Genomic DNA, 20323 nt, shown 5'->3' on the forward strand with positions numbered 1-20323 from the left:
AACATTTGAGACAGTTGTTAAAAACAACATACAGACCTTTGCTGCAAAATTGGTTTGAATTTTCTTTTGACAATGGTTATGATTTCTCTTTTCATGCAAACTTATGGTACTAACCTCTGTTCAGTAAATAAACATTCTGGTTGTGTTTTGCAATGTGAAGAGATCTCATATATCAGCATTAAAACAAAATGGTTCCTTTTCAAATAAGTTATGAAGTGTAGTGCTTTCCAAAAACAGCGTAAGTTAGGCAATAGCATCTACTGTGCACCTTTCAGCAACTCAAGCAACTGGGGAATGAAGGGACAGATGATGGAACAGACGTAATTCTCTGTCTTGACAGAGTTTCAAGTTTAATGATTGATTTATTTTCCCCACCACTCAGAACTTACTCCTTTTTTTTTTCACAATTATAATCAAAGACTTTAATATTCCACTCTCAGTAATTGATAGTAGTAGACAGAAAATCAACAAAGATACAGAACTGAACTCCACCACCAACCAGCTGGGTCTAATTGACGTTTATACAATACTTCACTCAAAAACAATATACACATCACTCAAAAACAAAATATACATTCTTTCTTTTTGTTTTAATTCCTGTTTGGATTTTTTTTTTAACATCTCTATTGGAGTATAATTGCTTTACAATGGTGTGTTAGTTTCTGCTTTATAACAAAGTGAATCAGTTAGTTTTTTCTTGATAAACTCCAAGACGTTAATGCTTAGTAGAATGAGATGAGCTAGTGCTTCTTAGGAAGTAATAATCGTAAGAATAACAAATACATAGTGTTTATTCAGAGTCCACACTGTTCTAAGTGCATTGCTTATAGTATCTCATTTAATCCTCAAAATAACCCCCTAGGTAAATACTATTATTATTTTCATTTTACAGATGAGGAAACTGAGTCACGGCTTTCCCAAGTCTATACAGCTGTATATAAGCTTCATATAAATTGTGGGGCTAGTAGTTGAGACCACAGATTCTGGACCCAGAGTCTGTCCTCTTATCCTCCCACTATCCTTATGGCAATTAAAAGGGGTGAGTGCAAGAAATATCACAATATTTTGAGCAACCACATATTTAAACTTATTGCATTGAAGGAAGGAAAAAGTACTTGTGTTGACACTTCAGTACTAAACCTAATGGTTTGTTTATTTATAGACTTTATTAATGATTATGAAAATAGTAAAGAATGATTAAGAGCAAGTCAGGGGAAGCAGAGGCATGTAGAGTAAGTTTTCTGAGTGGAGTTTATATTTTTTCCATAATAAACCTTCTGTCCTTAATGGGGATACAGTCAGTCGTTTTGTGGAGCTATATGGCATTTGTTAAAATTTTAGCTCTGCCACTTACTAGCTGAATGATCCTGGACAAATTGTTTAACTTCTAGAAGCTTTAACATCTTCTCTTACAGAAGGCAGATAATAATTCTGCCCTCACCGGATCATTGTGAAGATGAAAGACAAGGCACAGAGCTCAATGTTGGGCTCATCTTAGAGAACCACTAAATGTGAGCTACGGCGGCTTCAGATTAAAAAAGCAAATCATTATGTTGAGAAGTATCAGATTGGACCCTAGTTAATACCTATTAGGATGTTTCTGAAGAAATTTAGGGAGAATATATGTAGATATGTTGCTTAATGGGTCAAAGAGAATCTATCGCAATTTCGAGGCTTTGCCTGTTACTAGCAATGCATATTTAATAAAAATATAAACAAAACGTCTCCACCTGTTACACTTGTAGGGAATATCCACCGAGAACTGGTTCATTTAGCTGTTTTCATTCCCTTTCAAGAGGCTTATCTTATTAGAACTGTGGGAAAGAAATAAAATTAAAGGGGAAGATGCAAAACAGAGCAAACAGAAAATGGCTTCAAGAAGACAGGCTTGACCTTGAAGGTGGATTTGCAAGTGGGGAGGGGGGATGGTTTGGGCTCTTCCACCTCATTCCTGTCTGGGGCTTCCCAGAGTGGCAGGGCGATTATTGGGTGGGTCTGTCTTGATGGAGAGGTAGGGAGGATGCTTGGGCACCTCTGTATTATAAATAGTGTCTTTCAAACTTAAAAAAAAAAAAAATCTATGACTTACACTAAGAAATCCATTTTACATTTCTATCTAAAATATTATGTATAAGCATCACAAGAATTTTTATCTGTTTTAGTCATTGATGTATCTGTCTAGAAAAGTACTTGGTGCATTGTAGGTGCTCAGTAAATAGTTGTTGAACTTCTGTCTCTATCTATCTATCTATCTGTCTATCTGTCTATCTATCTACCTATCTATGAAAAAAGTTTCATGAAACATTTTTACCATTACTATTTGCTTGTAATGCATTCTGGAATTTTCTATTCCATTCCTAAAAAGAAAAAAGTTGCAGTCAAGACCTATTAGTTAATTTCAGTGCATTCACTGGGGAGAGAGCCTTAATAGGTCATTCTTTCCAGTGCTCTGGGTTATGATCTGCAATTTGAAAAACACTGTTTGTCACCAGGAGCAATTGGCTTTATGTGCAAATAGGCTTGTGTCATTGAGACTTATCTTTCTTGCTGTCCTAGTGCCTTCATTTAGCTTGTGTGTTTCCCTAGTCCATGCACTAGCTTGCTGTGGGCTGGTAGAATAAGCCGAGGAGTATTGAGGATTCTGGCCCGGCTACTGGGAAGTTCTGAAAGTATTTGCTGTACTCTAATGGGTCTTGTTTTTGTGAAGCTCCCACATAATTTTTAACTGTGGGTAGTGCTATTGCCTAGCCAGGGTCAATGACTGATCTGAATGGTTTGGATGCCTGTCTCCATAAAGGCAGAAGATTGGAAGGGGTGACCCTTTAAGTTTCCCTTCATAATGAGCAGACTTTTAGTCCATGCAGATACTTAAGTGAAAATTAATTACTGGGAGGATTTTGACACTTTTAAAAATCTTTTTATTTTTGTTTCTGATTTCTTTCTGAGTTATTTGTGCTTAAATTTTATACTTCCTGTAGTTATGAAGAAGGTGGGAGATGAGGTAAAGGAATTGAGGCAATTAAGCATTTTGGTTGGAGTGAGAATTGCAAAAGTCTTTCCTTTCCTGAGAAAATATGTGGGAGTAAAAAGTATTACCACCCAAATGTAACGTTCATTTTGAGGGAGCACTGGAGATCCTGTTTCTGTTCGTTATCTAAGCTTCACCCCTTTCTGGATGATGTAACTGGAAAAGGAATATTCTGGCTTAAGGTTTAAGTAAAATTGAGTGAACTACCTAGAAGAGCTAATCGAATATTAATTGCAGTATCCAGTCTTGGTCTGAGTGCCATAGCCTAGCTAGGGTAACAACCATCTCATGAGCAAAGACCTGGATCTGGACACCCCCTGCAACTGAGTGGGTGGGATGGGCACTGGGGAGGGGGCAACAGGGTTACAGAACGAGACTGACAGACTGAGGATTGTGTCCAGAGAGCTGATGAAATCATGGATGGTAGCAGCCTAATACAGTCATTGGCATCTTGTAGGTGTAACAAGGTCAAATGAGCATGTGTTGATGGTCGTAGAAGCTCAGTGATGGCCAACATCAAAGCAGGTGATGTTTGAAATTCCAAGGAGCAGACAAAATAATAGTGGGCTAACAATTCCATGAGCATACAGATAGTCACAAATTCTGGGGCAGGACTGCAAGAATAATTTAGGGTCCTGGTTCTAGAGGATCGTGGCATCATGAGACCAATTATAAAACTCTAAGACACAACTTGAATTATCAACATTGAATGGTGAGTGGGGACTTCGTTTCCAGTTCAAGGCACATGCCTGGTTTTCAAAACTGGATCACGAGGATGTGGTTTAATCACAAATAGTGGGAGTAACAGGAAATTGATTATGAGAACATTAGGCTAGTATCCGTCCTTGCCAAATCAAGATCAATCCTTGAGAGACAAAGTTGGAGGTGTGTCTAAAGCTGGGTGGAATTCAGGGGTCTCAGGTTGTCAGAAAAGGAAGGTGGAGAGATGGAAACCAGGCAGGGTCTGGCACTTGAGCCAAGGGAATTTTAATACAGTAACAATGCCGGAATAAGAAAGGCAGGCCACTTGGATGTCTGAATAATCATCAGAGAATCACAGAGACTGACTGTCACAGGGTATATGAAATATCTTTTGAATAGTTGCATTGTAGTACAGAAGTATTACATTTGCCTTTTAGAGACAAGTGGGACAAATTGAGCAAATAGAGCAGTGATTCTCAGCTAGGGGTGATTTGCTCTCCCAGAGATATTTTTTGGTTGTTACAACTTGGGGAAAGGGTTTGCTATTGGCATCTAGTGAGTAGGGGCCGGGGATGCTGTTAAACATCCTACAGTGCACAGGACAGCCCTTCACAGCAAAGAATTATCCGGTCCAAAATGTCATTAGTGCAGACTGAGAAAACCAGAAATAGAGTAAGATTCCTACTACACTGTCTTGATTGAATATTGAATTTGTATGAGCAATGAAATGTATTTCTGTGTGTACATAAATTAGTTCTACCTTTGTTGTTGGCAGACTGTGACTCTTACCAGAGAGGAAGTATGACTAGGAGTATTTTGCCTTCAAGGTTCAAGCAGAGTGGGGGCCGCCTAGAGTGCATCTGGACATTTCTCTGTGGACCTGGGAGGGAACCTGCTCTAACAGCACGAGTGGCCAGCTGTCCCAGTTGTGGGCTGGCGTCTATGGGATTTTGTGTAGTGAGTTTATAAAGGTCACTTGACTTTGCCAGCCACTTTAAGGTCTGCGCTCTTTCTTACTTCTGATGGAAAGAGCCTAAAGTTAAGGACTTGTGTCTTTCTTTTTTTCCACGAACTTCTGCCCAGTGCCCCAGTCTTGATCTACTCTGACACAGGTTTTCCATGAGCTACAGAGATTCAGTGTGTAGATGAGGGAAGATAATAGTGTTGAAGCACTTGCAATGGGGAGTGTTGAGGAGCGGTTGATAATTATCTCAAGACGGTCTGGTACATTTAAAACAAGCAACGGATTCCAAAGCTGAAACTTAAATTCATTGTTCTGCAGTGAGTAAATATTGCTTGAAGAATATATGCCAGGATTATTTCTCAACCAGTAAGTCTGTTTAGACTTGATTATCAGGCAGTTTGCTCATACTATGTGCTTTCTGATATTGTTGCCTTCATGGCTCTGTTATTCAAGATGGTACCATGTTGATGTGACCGTTGTGAGTTACAGTGAATGGTAGAGTTTGCCTCAAGGCCTGATGTACTCAGGTTACACTTTGTAATCTTTCTCTGGGGAAGGAGGAAAATGAGCCCCTCAAGAGGTCTGTGAGACAGACTAGGCATCCAAACTGCAGTGTCCAGTCCATGGGAGAGGTTTCTAGATAACGCACACTCAAGTTATTTTCCCATATTCCACCAAATCTGGGCTGATGGGCTGGAAGTCAGCACAGCAAAGCTGTTAGAGTTCATGGGGCTTGAAGTCAGAGAAACCTAGATTGTGGGGTCCCAGCTCTGCCACTTAAGATCTCTAAGACCTTGGGCAGGTTGCTTAACATCTCTGTGCCTCAGTTTCCTTATCTGTGAAACGGGAAAAGTTGTTGTGAGGATTAAATAATACATGTGGCTCATTTGACAAAAGTGCCTATGTCAGTAAGGACAAAATAAATGTTGTTTTGATCATCACTGTTATTGCTACTTGCACTGAACCATCCATATTTTCCATCCCGATTTTCTCATTGTTAGAGAGAGTGAGCTGAGAGTTGGGTTTCAGGTAGGTAGGGCTTTTGGACCCTCTGCAATGCTTTCCCCACTAAAGACAGATGTTTTGCCTTTTTTCCTTTGGGTTTCTCCTTCAAATTGCCTTGGTTGTGTGTGATACAAATAAAATTTAAAAATCTGTAGTGAGGAAGTTCAAATTCCAAGAGACAAAGGCTTTATTCACCCAAACATTAGTTATTACGAAATGGAAATGTTGTGACTTCTATCAGGATTGTACTGAAACTTTAAGTCACTCAAATCCTGGCCCTGGGATCAGTCAGATGATTGGGAATCTTCAGTATGTCTATAAAAATGAAAAGTCATGAAAAATATCTGCCAGTCTGGGCTCCATCCTGAAGGGCTGGAGCAGAGGTTTCCAACCTTGGGCGCATGTCAGGACCACATGGAGGGCTTGTTAAAACGCAGCTTTCAGGCCCCCTGCAGGGAACATAAAGCTTCTGCAGGTTGCTTACTTATTTGAGGCTCTACTAGATCCAGTGAGTAGGAAAAGCAGTGGACCCTCTGCCCCCACTGCTTCTGCATCGGCCAGTTCAACCAACAACAATTCAATTCATCTGGTTGAATCTGCAGATGCAGAACCGAGACATATGGAGGGCCGACCATACTATGCCATTTATAGAAGGGACTTGAGCATCCACAGATTTTGGTATCCACAGAGGTCCTGGAAAAAATTCCCCACGGATACTGAGGGATGACTCTGCGTATATGGGACTCATTATGTTAAAAACAAACAAACAAATAAAAAACAAAGAGAAAAATGTATCAGAAGGAGAATGGATGTGAGGTTGGGGGGTGGGGTGGAATTAGATTACATGGTTTATTTGTTTGGAAAAGGTAAATCGAAGAAGAGCTTTGCAGTTGTGGACTGAGTGTATCACAAAAGTTCAAATTAAGGGTGGTGGCACCTCTTCTGTGCTACTTGTTTCTGGCACACTTTGTGGAGAGGAAACTGGAGGTGCTGCTTAGACTTCTGACTGAGATTGGCCACCAGTTGGATCAAGAAAAAGAGGAAATATGAAAATAATCTGAGTTGTACCAAATAGGTTGCTGTAATCTTGTCAAGTCGTTAAAAATTAGGATCTCCTTTTTGAAAAAGAAATGAGCTTGAGCAATTAGTGCAAATTCTAATCTGTAACTTTCCTATGGGCTTACAATCTGGCAAAAATATTTTCATTTCTTTCCTTTTTAGCAAAGAACTGTAAACAGGGAATCTTTCCACTAGGCAGAAATCAGCTATTTAAGTTTTTACCCAGAAAGTTTTTTCATTTTGAATCAAAAAAAGAAACTCACCTGTGTTCAAGACCTCCAATTCTGTTAATATTTTTTTAATAGAAAACTATTTTTTGACCACTGTTCACCACTATTTACCATAAAGTAAACAATATACAGTTGAATAACATTCTGATTGCTACAAAGTTATTGTTTTTCCTGGCTTCTGCTGAACCAGTAACCCAAAATACTGAGAAGATTGAGCCTACGTGTAAGGAATGGGTTGGAGTAAAGTTTGAAAAAACATGCAGGTCAAGTTTGGATTAAAAAAGTTTGTTCACTCATTTATTCCTGCAGATCCTAAATTGCCAACATCTCTAACCATCTGATTAGGTTTCCATTAACAAGTCTGAGACATTCCATGTATCACAGTCTTTCAGTAAGTACAGCACAGGGATTTCAACTTCTTATAAAGGAATGGTTTGCCAAAAGGAAGCTTTAAATGTCCATTTAACTAAGTCTTGCTTGGCTAATTAAAACATACCAGAATTTTTCTAGTTTTTTCATTTGGGTGTCATTTGTTGACAGTGATAAAATTTTCCTTTCAGGGGTTTTGTATATAAATCTGCATTTATATGACAGTAGATATGGATGCAGATTCTGATGGGCTGCTTTAAAACATTATCCAATTTCAATTGTTTACATTAATTTGTCTAATTAATTACAAAATTATTTAATTTGAAAAGTTAAGACTTAAATTTTCAATTTAAGTTGAAGTGATTTCTTATATTGCTCAAAATGATAGAATCCCAGAAACATGGGCTTATCCATGGTTGTGAAAGGCTGTTTTTGTTTTGGTAAATGTATTTAAACAATAACCAAACAACCCCCAAACCATTTACATATGTATTTTATGTATACACATACAAAAAAACCCAGAAAGGTCCTTAGGCATATATGAGTTAAATGCAAATTCTAAATTCTGATTGAGTAATGACTATGGAGATTTTCCCCAACATTTAGAAAAGCTGTTCTCTAATGTAGAGGAAATAATATACCGTGGTATCAAATGTTCTTTTCTGCTAAAGGAAGCAACTACAGAAAGGTTTTATTTGTTCAAAATAACCAGTGGGACAGATGCAAAAAAACCAAAAAACAAAGCCCCCCCCCAAAAAAAAACTCCCCAAACCCAACAACTTCCCCAATACTACTTCGAAATGAACATATCAACAAGTTAGTCTCTCTTCATAAAAAGCAATTACAATTTTTTTTTTTTTTTTTTAGATTGGACTCGCCTTTATTTATTTTTTTTAACATCTTTATTGGAGTATAACTGTTTTACAATAGTGTGTTAGTTTTTCCTTTACAACAAAGTGAATCAGTTATACATATACATATTTTCCCATATCTCTTCCCTCTTGTATCACCCTCTCTCCCACCCTCCCTATCCCACCCCTCTAGGTGGTCACAAAGCACAGAGGTGATCTCCCTGTGCTATGCGGCAGCTTCCCACTAGCTATCTATTTTACATTTGATAGTGTATATATGTCCCTGCCACTCTCTCACTTCGTCACAGCAATTACAATTTGAGGACACTTCCTATTTGCCTCCTTTGCCATCATCAAGTCCGCCTCATCTGAATCTTTCCATTTCCTGAGAAACATGAATTCTCCACTGCTGTCTGTGGCACCAGTTATTTGCTCTGAGTCGAGACCTCTGGCTAAACCCCTTGGTTTATCAGCAGCATCTCTTTTCTTCTTTGATTTGCTATCATCAGATTCACTGTCAAATAAAAATTTTCTTTTTGTCCCATCTTTTTCTTTACCAGCTTTTTGAGAATTAAGAAATGTTTCAATCAACTCTGGACAATCTCAGTTTTCTTTGGATTCCCAAGTATTGTCTGCATCTGTAAATCCCTTCCATTTCAGGAAGCACTCCAGCTTCCTATTCACTACACATCGGTCCAGTACTTTTTCTACCACAAATTCTTCAGGTTCTGCCTCTTCGACTTTTTTACTCTTTGCGTTCTGTTTCTTTCCCATTTTTTGCAATGTAGTTTTCTTGGAGGCCATTTTTTATTACAGACTTGAAGAGTTATTATTCACTGCCTCTGAGCTGCTCTGGGTCCTGGGTCTGTGGCGTCTCAGGCCCTGCGCACCTCAAGCTCCAGCCGCATCCGAGGAGGAGGGGGCTGGGCTAGTATATTTTTTAAATAACAAAGCAAATTAAATTTTTGAAATGGTACCCAGATGAACCCCACGATGGTAAAACAATGGGGGAACTTCAAGTTTCACATTTTAAATAGAAAATCAGCAGCTGATTTTTACAGCTAAATAAGAGTCCACCTATGTAAATTTAACAAAAACAGAGGGAGAAAGTTTAATAGGTTAAGAATGAGCACTTCATTTTTCATTTGACTTACTTGATAAAATATGTTAACATATATGAGGAGCCAGCTGCTCTCGCCAAACAGAAGTAGCAGTTGACTGGTTTATGCAATATGCCAGGCGTGTGTTAGATCCTGCAGTTACAGAATTGAATATGACACAGCTTCTGCCTGCAATGGCCCATAATGCAGAAAGGAGGAGAGAACATGAGCCGATAATGCCTGTTTAATGTGGGAAATAGGATGTAGGGACAGCTATAGAGTGTCCACATGATATTATGCATGTACAGCTACATATCATGGAGTGCCTGATCTGTGGGATTGTGCTGGAGACTTGGCATGTGTGGTGTGTGTGTAAACTTCAACTTCCACAGCAGTCCTATTTTTATCCCCATTTTTAACATGAGGGAAACGAGGTTTAGCAAGATTAAGTTGTCTAAGATCAGACAGCTAGTTTTGTTTTTTCAGAACTGAGATTTGAACTTGGACGTCTGAATGACCTTGAAACCTCTTTGCATTGGAATGCTGTGATTTTTAGCCTCTGATCTAATTCTTGTATACTGTCTGTCAAACTGGTATGCAATTGCTCATTTTTCCAGGTAGATCTGGAAACCTCCTTAGATTGTGAATATTTTAGAAATTGCTTATATGTGATGGAGAATTTTCTTGGGAGTGAAATATTAAAAAGGAGAACTAGAACTTATAGCCCTCTCAACTGGAGCTTTACTGCGTGGTACACATTTATCTGGAGGAAGAAATGTGAATGTCCATTGCATTCTCAAATGTAGACACATCCTCCACGTTAAATGAATGATAAATTTGCTCTTTGTAGAAACGTCCATGCCTGTGCATGTACATGTTTATAGAAATGGTGAGTTGAGTCTAAGGAGTACAAAGCAGAGGCTGACACATTTTTCCACAGTCCTGGGTAAGTTTTGTAGCTGATCTCAGTTACTAGGATTTGAAAGACTTGAATCAAAAATATATCCCTTTAGTGGAAAGAGAGAAGTCTCTGGTCTGCCACAAACTACAAAATTTATGTCTTAAATATCTTCACATTTTACGTTATAAACGTTCTGCTGGGTTGTGCTTTGTAACACACAGTTGAATGCTATTATGGATGCTAGCTTCCTTCCTGTAGGTAGAATGAATACAACATAATCCATTCTGCCATAACACAAACTATTTGAAGTGATGCTTCTGGCTGTTAAGGGTAAATCATATCTGTGGAATGAAGTAAGAGTTGGGCTGTTTGCAGTATATTGGATCTGCCCATTTCACAACTGCATTCATTAAATACAAATTTGATGAAAGCTGTTCATGTTAAATTTGATAACCCCCATTCTAGCAAGTTACACAAATTATAAAGCTCCTTTGAAAATTCTATGACATTTGTGTTATTTTTGTCTTTTAACAACTAAGTCATTTTAAAAGTAGGTCCCCTTACTTAACCATATATTGGTGGAAGCACTTCACAATTTGTGACTCTTACTGAATTAATTTAGAATTCAGTGCTTTTATCTGGTTCTGTCTTTATACTTTGACATTGAAGAAGCTAAGGTTAGTGAATAATCTTAGTTTTTCAATGGAATTCACCGAACTTTTGAGGAATTCCTATGATGTACACAGCACTGTTCAAGACGTAGTTAGTTTGAATAGGAGAAGGAACTAATCCTCACTCTCTAGAAGTTACTGTCTACCGAGATAATAACAGGCAAGTGTTCTGTGTTGGGTATTTCCCCTGTTATTTGTCAGAGAGGGGCAACCTCCTTGGAGCTAGCCAGGTGGGGAAAATGGCCTATCTTATCATATTTAAATTCTCCTTGGGAATAAGAACAACAATTCTAGATGAATGTAAAAGAGTCTCTTTGCCTAATACTTCTAACAGTCTTATACTTGGTTCTTTTTTTTTTTTTTTGTACGTGGGCCTCTCACTGTTGTGGCCTCTCCCGTTGCGGAGCACAGGCTCCGGACGCGCAGGCTCAGCGGCCATGGCTCACGGGCCCAGCCGCTCCGCGGCACGTGGGATCTTCCCGGACCGGGGCACGAACCCGTGTCCCCTGCATCGGCAGGCAGATTCTCAACCACTGCGCCACCAGGGAAGCCCACTTGGTTCATTTTTTGAAAAATAAATTACCTATTCATTCTCTGTCTCCCAAATCTGACTTTCAAAGTGGATAACTCTCATCTATTCCCTCAATGCAGTCCCATCCAAAGCTGCAGAACAAAGTCACTTCTGGAAGGAAGAGTGGGGAAAGCTCAGTTGGAATTAGTAAAAAGCCTTCGTTATGAATATTTTAAAAATATATTTAATTAATTTATTTGGTTGCACCGGGTCTTAGTTGCAGCAGGCAGGCTCCTAGTTGCGGCTTGCTAGCTACATAGTTGTGGCATGTGAACTCTTAGTTGTGACATGTAGGATCTTGTTCCCTGACCAGGGATTGAACATGGGCCCCCTGTGTTGGGAGTGTGGAGTCTTAACCACTGTGCCACCAGGGAAGTCCCGAATATATTTTTTTTTGTGGGCAGGAATGCTTTTTTTAAAAAAAATTGGAGTATTGTTGCTGTTAGTTGAGTATGTTGTGTTAGTTTCTGCTGTACAGTGAAGTGAATCTGCTATATGTATACATATATGCTATACAGCAGGTTCTCATTAGTTATCTATTTTATATGTAGTGGTGTATATATGTCAATCCCAATCTCCCAATTCATCCCACCCCCTCCTTCCCCCCATGGTGTCCATACGTTTGCTCTCTACGTATATGTCTCTATTTCTGCTCTGAAAATAGGTTCATCTGTACCATTTTTCTAGATTCCACATATATGCATTAATATACGATATTTGTTATTCTCTTTCTGACTTGCTTCACTCTGTATGACAGTCTCTAGGTCCATCCACATCTCTACAAATGACCCAGTTTCATTCCTTTTTACAGCTGAGTAATATTCCATTGTATATATGTACCACATCTTCTTTATCCATTCATCTGTCAGTGGACATTCAGGTTGCTTCTGTGTTCTGGCTATTGTAAATAGTGCTGCAATGAACATTGGAGTGCATGTGTCTTTTTGAATTATGGTTTTGTCAGGGTATATGCCCAGTAGTGGGATTGCTGGGTCACATGGTAGTTCTACTTTTAGTTTTTTTAAAGGAACCTCCATACTGTTCTCCATAGTGACTGTATCAATTTACATTCCCACCAACAGTGCAAGAGTGTTCCCTTTTCTCCACACCCTCTCCAGCTTTTATTGTTTGTAGATGTTTTGATGATGGCCATTATGACCGGTGTGAGGTGATACCTCATTGTAGTTTTGATATGCATTTCTCTAATAGTTAGTGATGTTGAGCATCTTTTCATGAGCTTCTTGGCCATCTGTATGACTTCTTTGGAGAAATGTGTACTTAGGTCTTCTGCCCATTTTTGGATTGAGTTGTTTGTTTTTTAGATATTGAGCTCATGAGCTGTTTTATATTTTGGAGATTAATCCCTTATCAGTTGCTTCATTTGCAAATATTTTCTCCCATTCTGAGGGTTGTCTTTTTTGTCTTGTTTATTATTATGAATATTTTAAATTTAGTTTTGTTATTTTCAAACATCTGTAATAGCTCAAACAATGCCTAAAAGGAATTGCTTGGAATTTTTTCAGTTAGAGATTTCTGTGGACCTGCTTTGATGAACAGCTAAAAAATTGATTTATAATTAGTTTTACATAATGTTCACATTTATTTATATGTAAATGGGCATGCTTAGATTTTTCAAAATAGTTTTTCTCTTTTAAATGGGTTAAATACTGTTTTCTAAAAATGTTTCCAACATATTAATTTACTGAGTAAACTTCTCCATTAAAGAATGGATGACAAATACATAAACCCCAACACAACCAAGCACCTTCTTAATCTGAATCGGTGATTTTCTTTAATAAAATAGGTAGTACCACTGATGAGTTAAATGTAAAAATCCCCTTGCCTATTAAATTTTCATCACATTATATTTCTTCACTTGTCATACATTTAGTATTTAAAAAAAATTTTTTTCCTGAAGTTTGTAAGAAATGTTAGCCTATTACAAGGTCTTTGTGAAAGTTCAGACCTATGTGTAACAGACCCAGAGGAAAGCTAGCTGAAATTTGGATAGACTCTTCACTTAGCTGAAATATTTTATATATCTAGAAGATATATGTCTTGCCTGCATTTTTTTTAACATATTGTATGATTCCATTTATGTAAAATACAAACACAGGCTCAAATATCTGTTGTGATGCTTTGCACATGGTGCTTCGCCTCCCTGAGAAACTGTCCCCACTCCAGCCTGCTGCCATGCTCTTCCCTGTCTAAATCCTACTCATCCTGCCATTCTTTTGCCTGCATTTTATAGTTAAGAGCTTAAAGTTGTTTTTTTTTTTCCCCCATAGGTAATAAAATGCTTATCAGTTAACAGACCAGGAAATGTCATGAGCATTGCTCTGACAGTTATAAAGTTTCAAACTACTATGGTAACAAGCTGAATAATATTGCATTTTATTTTTTCTTCTTAAAATTGTTTTGACTTTTTTATAATGCGAATTCTATTTCAGCTGCATTTCCCTTTGATAGCAAATATTTTAGTTTATTCTTGAAATAATCCCACTTGGTTCTCACACTTCCTTCATTGAATCACAGCAGGTTTTAAGGCTAAGTCAGGCCCATTGGAACTGGTAGTTTGTCAAGTTGAGGTGGTATTTCATGGAGGTGAGATCTGTAGCAAGATGTGATTGTTTTAAATTGGTCTTTGAAGTGTTGAAGAACTTTATCTATTGCAAAATTGTAGATATCTTCTCACTCATTTTTTTTCTCAGTAATTTCATTTTTTTTTCTCAAGAAAAGAAACTTTCTGTGAGTAAATGTACTTAGCAATGAGTTCTTGATTTTCCCAAAGGCTTGTAGATAGTCATCTTTTCCCTGCCTGCATGTCTCTTCATATCATCTTCCTTCTAGGCCTGTCTGTCTCTGTGTTCAAATTTCCCCTTTTTTATAAGTACACCAATCAAGTTGGATTAAGGCCAACCCTAATGACCTCATTTTAACTTTAACTTCCATAAAGACCCTATCTCCAAGTAAGATAACATTCTTAGGTACTGGGAGTTAGGACCTGGGATCTAGGACTCCAACATATCTTCTTTTGAAAATTAATTAATTAATTAATTGATTGATTTTTGAATTTTTTAACTTTTTATTTTATATTGGAGTATAGCCAATTAACAATGTTGTGATAGTTTCAGGTGCACAGCAAAGCGACTCAGCCATACATATACATGTATCCATTCTCCCGCAGACTCCCCTCCCATCCAGGCTGCTGCATAACATTGAGCAGAGTTCCCTGTGCTATACAGTATGTCCTTGTTGGTTATCCTTTTTAAATATAGCAGTATGTACATGTCAATCCCACGATCCCAAACTCCCTAACTATCCCTTTCCCCACTCTTCCCCCCTGGTAACCGTAAGTTCATTCTCTAAGTCTGTGAGTCTGTTTCTGTTTTGTAAATACATTCATTTGTATCATTTCTTCTTAGATTCCACATATAAGCGATATCATATGATATTTCTCTTTCTCTGTCTGACTTACTTCACTCAGTATGACAATCTCTAGATCCATCCATGTTGCTGCAAATGCATTATTTCATTCTTTTTTATGGCTGAGTAATATTCCATTGTATATATGTACCGCATCTTCTTTATCCATTCCTCTGTCGATGGACATTTAGGTTGCTTCCATGTCTTGGCTATTGTAAACAGTGCTTCAATCAACATTGGGGTGCATGTATCCTTTCGGACCATATTCTTCTCTGGATATAAGACCAGGAGTGGGATTGCAGGGTCATATGGTAGTTCTATTTTTTAGTTTTCTAAGGAACCTCCATACTGTTCTCCATAGTGGCTGTACCAATTTACATTCCTACCAACAGTGTAGGAAAGTTCCCTTCTCTCCACATCCTCTCCAGCATTTATAGTTTGTGGATTTTGGATGATAACCTTTTTGACTGGTGTGAGGTAATATCTTATTGTAGTTTTGATTTGCATTTCTCTAATTATTCAACATTAGTGATGTTGAACATCTTTTCGTGTGCCTCTTGGCCATCTGTATGTCTTCTTTGGAAAAATGTCTATTTAGGTCTTCTGCCCATTTTTTGATTGGGTTGTTTGTTTTGGTGATATTAAGCTCAATGAGCTATTTGTAAATTTTGGAGACTAATCCTTTGTTGGTCACATCATTTGCAAATATTTTCTCCCAATCTATGGGTTGTCTTTTCGTTCTGTTTATGGTTTCCTTTGCTGTACAAAAGATTTTAAGTTTAGTTAGGTCCTGTTTGTTTATTTTTGTTTTTATTTCCATTACTCTGGGAGATGGGTCAGAAAAGATACTGCTGCAATTTATGTCAGAAAGTGTTCTGCCTTTGTTTTCCTCTAGGAGTTTTATAGTTTTAGATCTTTAATCCATTTTTAGTTTATTTTTGTGTATGGTCTTAAAGAGTGATCTAATTTCATTTTCTTACATGTAGCTGTCCAGTTTTCCCAGCACCTTTTGCTGAAGAGACTGTCTTTCCACCATTGTATACTCTTGCCTCCTTTATCATAGATTAATTGACCAGAGGTGTGTGGGTTTATTTCTGGGCTTTCTATCCTGTTCCATTGATCTATATTTCTATTTTTGTGCCAATACCATACTGTTTTGATGACTATAGCTTGTAGGATAGTCTGAAGTCAAGGAGCCTCATTCCTCCAGCTCTGTTTTTCTTTCTCAAGATTGCTTTGGCTATTCGGGGTCTTTTGTGTCTTCATACAAATTTTAATATTCTTTATTCTAGTTCTATGAAAAATGCCATTGGTAGTTTGATAGAGATGTCATTGAATCTGTAGATTGTCTTGGGTAGTATAGTCATTTTGACAATATTTATTCTTCCTGTCCAAGAACATGGTATATCTTTCTATCTGTTTGTGTCTTCTTTGATTTCTTTCATCAGCGCCTTATAGTTTTTGGAGTATAGGTCTTTTGTCTCCTTAGGTAGTATCCAACATATCTTTATTGGAGTATACCACATATATTTTTTGGGAGCGCACAATTCAACACATAATAATCCACTACTCTTTTTTACTAGATACACGAAGACTGTGCCTATAGATTTCAAAATCAACTCAAAAGTAGTTAAGTACAGTGGAACTGATGATGTAATGATTCATGACTACAATGAATGTTTGTTGTTTTAAGCCACTGAGCTTTGGGCTGGTTTGTTACACAGCAATAGATAACTGATACCATGATCATGCAAAAGTTTGCACCAGAGATTTCTCAAGGTTTAGAGGAAAGAGATCAATGTTTCTGTGCTATTATATATTACAAATAAGGGAAATTTTACAAACAGCCTTATTGAGGTATACTTGACAAATGAAGAATTGCACATATTTAATGTGTACAAATTTTTAAAAAAATAAATTTATTTATTTATTTTTGGCTGCATTGGGTCTTCATTGTTGCACACAAGCTTTCTCCAGTTGTGGCGAGCAGGGGCTTCTCATTGTGGTGGCTTCTCTTGTTGCAGAGCACAGGCTCTAGGCGTGTGGGCTTCAGTAGTTGTGGCACATGGGCTCTGTAGTTGTGGCTTGCGGGCTCTAGAGTACAGGCTCAGTAGTTGTGGTACATGGGCTTAGTTGCCCTGCAGCATGTGGGATCTTCCTGGACCGGGGCTTGAACCTGTGTCCACTGCAATGGCAGGCAGATTCCCACTATGCCACCAGGGAAGCCCTAATGTGTACAATTTGATGAGTTTGGACATAAGTGAACTGATACCATCACCACAGTTAAGGTAATAGATATATCCAAAACTTTCCCACAAAAACAAAAACAGACAAATAAACAAATGGGATATAATCAAATTTAAAAGCTTTTACACATCAAAGGAAACCATAAACAAAATGAAAAGACAACCTACAGAATAGGAGAAAATATTTGCAAACAATGTGACTGACAAGGGCTTAATTTTCAAACTATACAAACAGCTCATACAACTCAACAACAAAAAAACAAACAACCCAATCAAAAAATGGGCAGAAGACCTAAATACACATTTCTCCAAAGAAGAAATACAGACAGCCAATAGGCACATGAAAAGATGCTCAACATCGCTAATCATTAGAGAAATGCAAATCAAAACTACAATGAGGTACCACCTCACACTGGTCAGAATGGCCATTATTAAAAAGTCTATAGATAACAAATGCTGATGAGGATGTGGAGAAAAGGGAACCGTCCTACACTGTTGGTGGGAATGTAAGTTGGTCAGCCACTATGGAAAACAGTATGGAGATTCTGCAGAAAACTAAAAATAAAATTACCATATGATCCAGCAACCCCACTCCTCGGCATATATCTAGACAAAACTCTAATTGAAAAAGATACATGCACCCCTGTAGTTCATAGAAGCACTATTAACAGTATCCAAGACATGGGAACAACCTAAATGTCTGTTGACAGAGGAATGGATAAAGAAGAGGTGGTTAGCAGATGTGAGCTACTATATATAGAATGGATAAACAAGGTCCTGCTGTATAGAACAGAGAACTATATTCAGTATCCTATGATAAACCACAATGGAAAAGAATATTCAAAAAACAATGTTTATATATGTATAACTGAATCACTTTTCTGTACAGCAGAAATTAACACAACATTGTAGATCAACTATACTTCAGTTAAAAAAGCAAAAACAAAAACAGAAAACATTTAAAAAAACAAAAATAGAAACAGAAGGACAGAAGCAAACATAAGGATTTTCACAGGCTGAGTTCAGGAGCTCAGATGTTAGTGTTTCAATCTTCCTCCCAAGTCAATTTCTACTTTTTGTTATTTTTGAGAAATCTTGTCTTGAATATGGGAGGGGGGTATGGTTGGGGATAGAGCTTTGGAGAAGAGAGGAGACTAGAATTAATGAAGGTGTGGCATGATATCTTTTGGTTTTGGTCCTTTGCTTGGGTTTGACCTGACAGAATGCAAGTTGCTCTGTAAAACTTTGTAAGATTCTAGGTATATCTAGAATTTGCTTAGGATCCCAGCTGACACAGTGGGACCCTGAGTTGGTCCTGGAACCATGAAGAGTGGTTCAGGAGTATCAGGAAAATAGAGACATTGGCTTTCTTGAGGTGGGTACCACCACAGGGGCATGAGTGGTGAGTGTCCTTCTAATGGCTTTGTGGGTAGAGGTGGATATTCACAGGTGTGAGCCAGTACAGAAGGGAGGGCAGGGCAGTTGCCTTGGGCTACTTCAAAGACAGACTGAATTGTGGGCACCCATGAGACTTTTCTTTGGGGACTTCTCAGAGTGTGGTGCCTGGACCAGCAGCATTAGCATCACCTGGGAACTTGTTAAGAATTTAAATGCTTAGGACTTTCTCCAAAGTCATGGGAGCATGTTCTAGTGTAGACAGAGTGGGAGAATTAATTCATTGGACAGAACCCTTAACCAATGGAGTAAGAAGTAGGCAAATAAATGCCCCAGACTCTTGTCATTTAGAAGGACAATTCCAAGGTAGACTTTTTATAGTTCCCGAGGGTCCCCTACAGAGATCCAGATCCCCACAGTGGTAACAAGGTAATAATACATCCTTTAACTTTTCCATCTCACATTCCCAACTCCTTGCTTTCTGGAAACAAGCTGAAAAAAACTATCTGCACACAAGTTCTTCTCTCAGGTTCTTTTGGGGGGATAATAATAATAATAAACCAATAATAATAATGATACCCACAAACACATGTATTGGCCTGTGAAAATATTCTGATTTGTGCTAAGTATATGGGTTCTAAAAAGCATTTTTAAGTTCCATGCTGCACTGAGGAGCTCTATGGGAGGGACATAGGATCTCTGTCACCTTGGTGAATTCCATTGTTGCTTAGGAAGAAATAAACTCTGCGAAGATACTGGCACAGAGGAAAATAACTTCATTTATGGCTGCCAAGGGTAGTCTTTCAGATTGATTCTCTCATTGGTTTAGCTGCCTGTGGCCGGGGAATTAACCCCCCTACTATGTGCAGTTTTCACTTACTGAGAAATTTAGTCTCTTGGCAAGCTGTTCCTTGGTGTGTCTGGATAAGGATGAGAAAGGAAGTCTTTGGCAGTTTAGCACAAGTGTTTGGGAATTTTATTTTTGGTTCCTGTGAATACTTAATTTTATGAGTGCTGGAGGAGGTCATGGAGAGGATGTGACCACTGGTCGACCTGTGAGCTGGACTCAGACAGTTGGAGGCTCTTCACTTCCTCCTCCATCTTTGTAATGGACGTCTGCCCAATGTTCCCACACTAGGAGCTCTTTCAAGGATGCAGCCTTGAGAGATTAATGGGCTATTGAGACCATCTGGACTGAAGACATGTCTGAACCCCATTAAGGCCTCCATATAAACTTTTAAGATTCTAGCATGTTGCAGATATCTACTTGTCTTGCAGCTGCTCAAGACAAGCCTCATACGTAACTTCCCTTTCTTGCTAAACCTGCCACCTACCAATCTGGAGTGGCCTGCATCTTTCTTCAGTCTCTCCTTGCTCTCTGTGTATGGAGGCCAGTTTCAGATCTCACCTGGGGAACTCCTAGTATTGTGAACCAACAATGAGCATATTTTTTTCAGTGTATAATAAATTAATGGTTTAAATTATACTAAAGAACAGGGAGTTTGGTTTTATGCCCAGCAATTTAGTTTCTGAAGGATATTGAATACTTTTGCTTTGATGTGGGGGAAAGCAGTTCAAAGGAAATGAATATCTTTTTCATAAAGTAAGGCTGTTAGCTAATAGCTGCAGCAGAGAAAGGTAAATAAAAGCATTAAGTCTCGTTTATGCTTTGACTGAAAGCATAATAATTTTTTTTGGTTTATACCTATGATTCTATAGATTTATCAAAGATGTCAGGACTTGAAAATGTTGATTTTACCTGGGTTCCTGCTATGAAATACATCATGCATCAAATTCTGACATAC

At 38.2% G+C, this 20323-nt stretch overlaps 1 protein-coding gene and 1 pseudogene across 5 annotated transcripts in view; one reads left to right on the forward strand and one right to left on the reverse strand.

The window, feature by feature from the left end:
* Positions 1 to 20323, forward strand: part of GRM8 (glutamate metabotropic receptor 8) — a 785529-nt gene that overhangs the window by 97602 nt on the left and 667604 nt on the right. The gene's annotated exons all lie outside the window — the stretch shown is intronic.
* Positions 8167 to 9012, reverse strand: LOC131762906 (chromobox protein homolog 3 pseudogene; annotated as a pseudogene).

The sequence above is a fragment of the Kogia breviceps genome, chromosome 9 (genome assembly GCF_026419965.1).
Source record: "Kogia breviceps isolate mKogBre1 chromosome 9, mKogBre1 haplotype 1, whole genome shotgun sequence".
NCBI classification, from domain to species: domain Eukaryota; kingdom Metazoa; phylum Chordata; class Mammalia; order Artiodactyla; family Physeteridae; genus Kogia; species Kogia breviceps.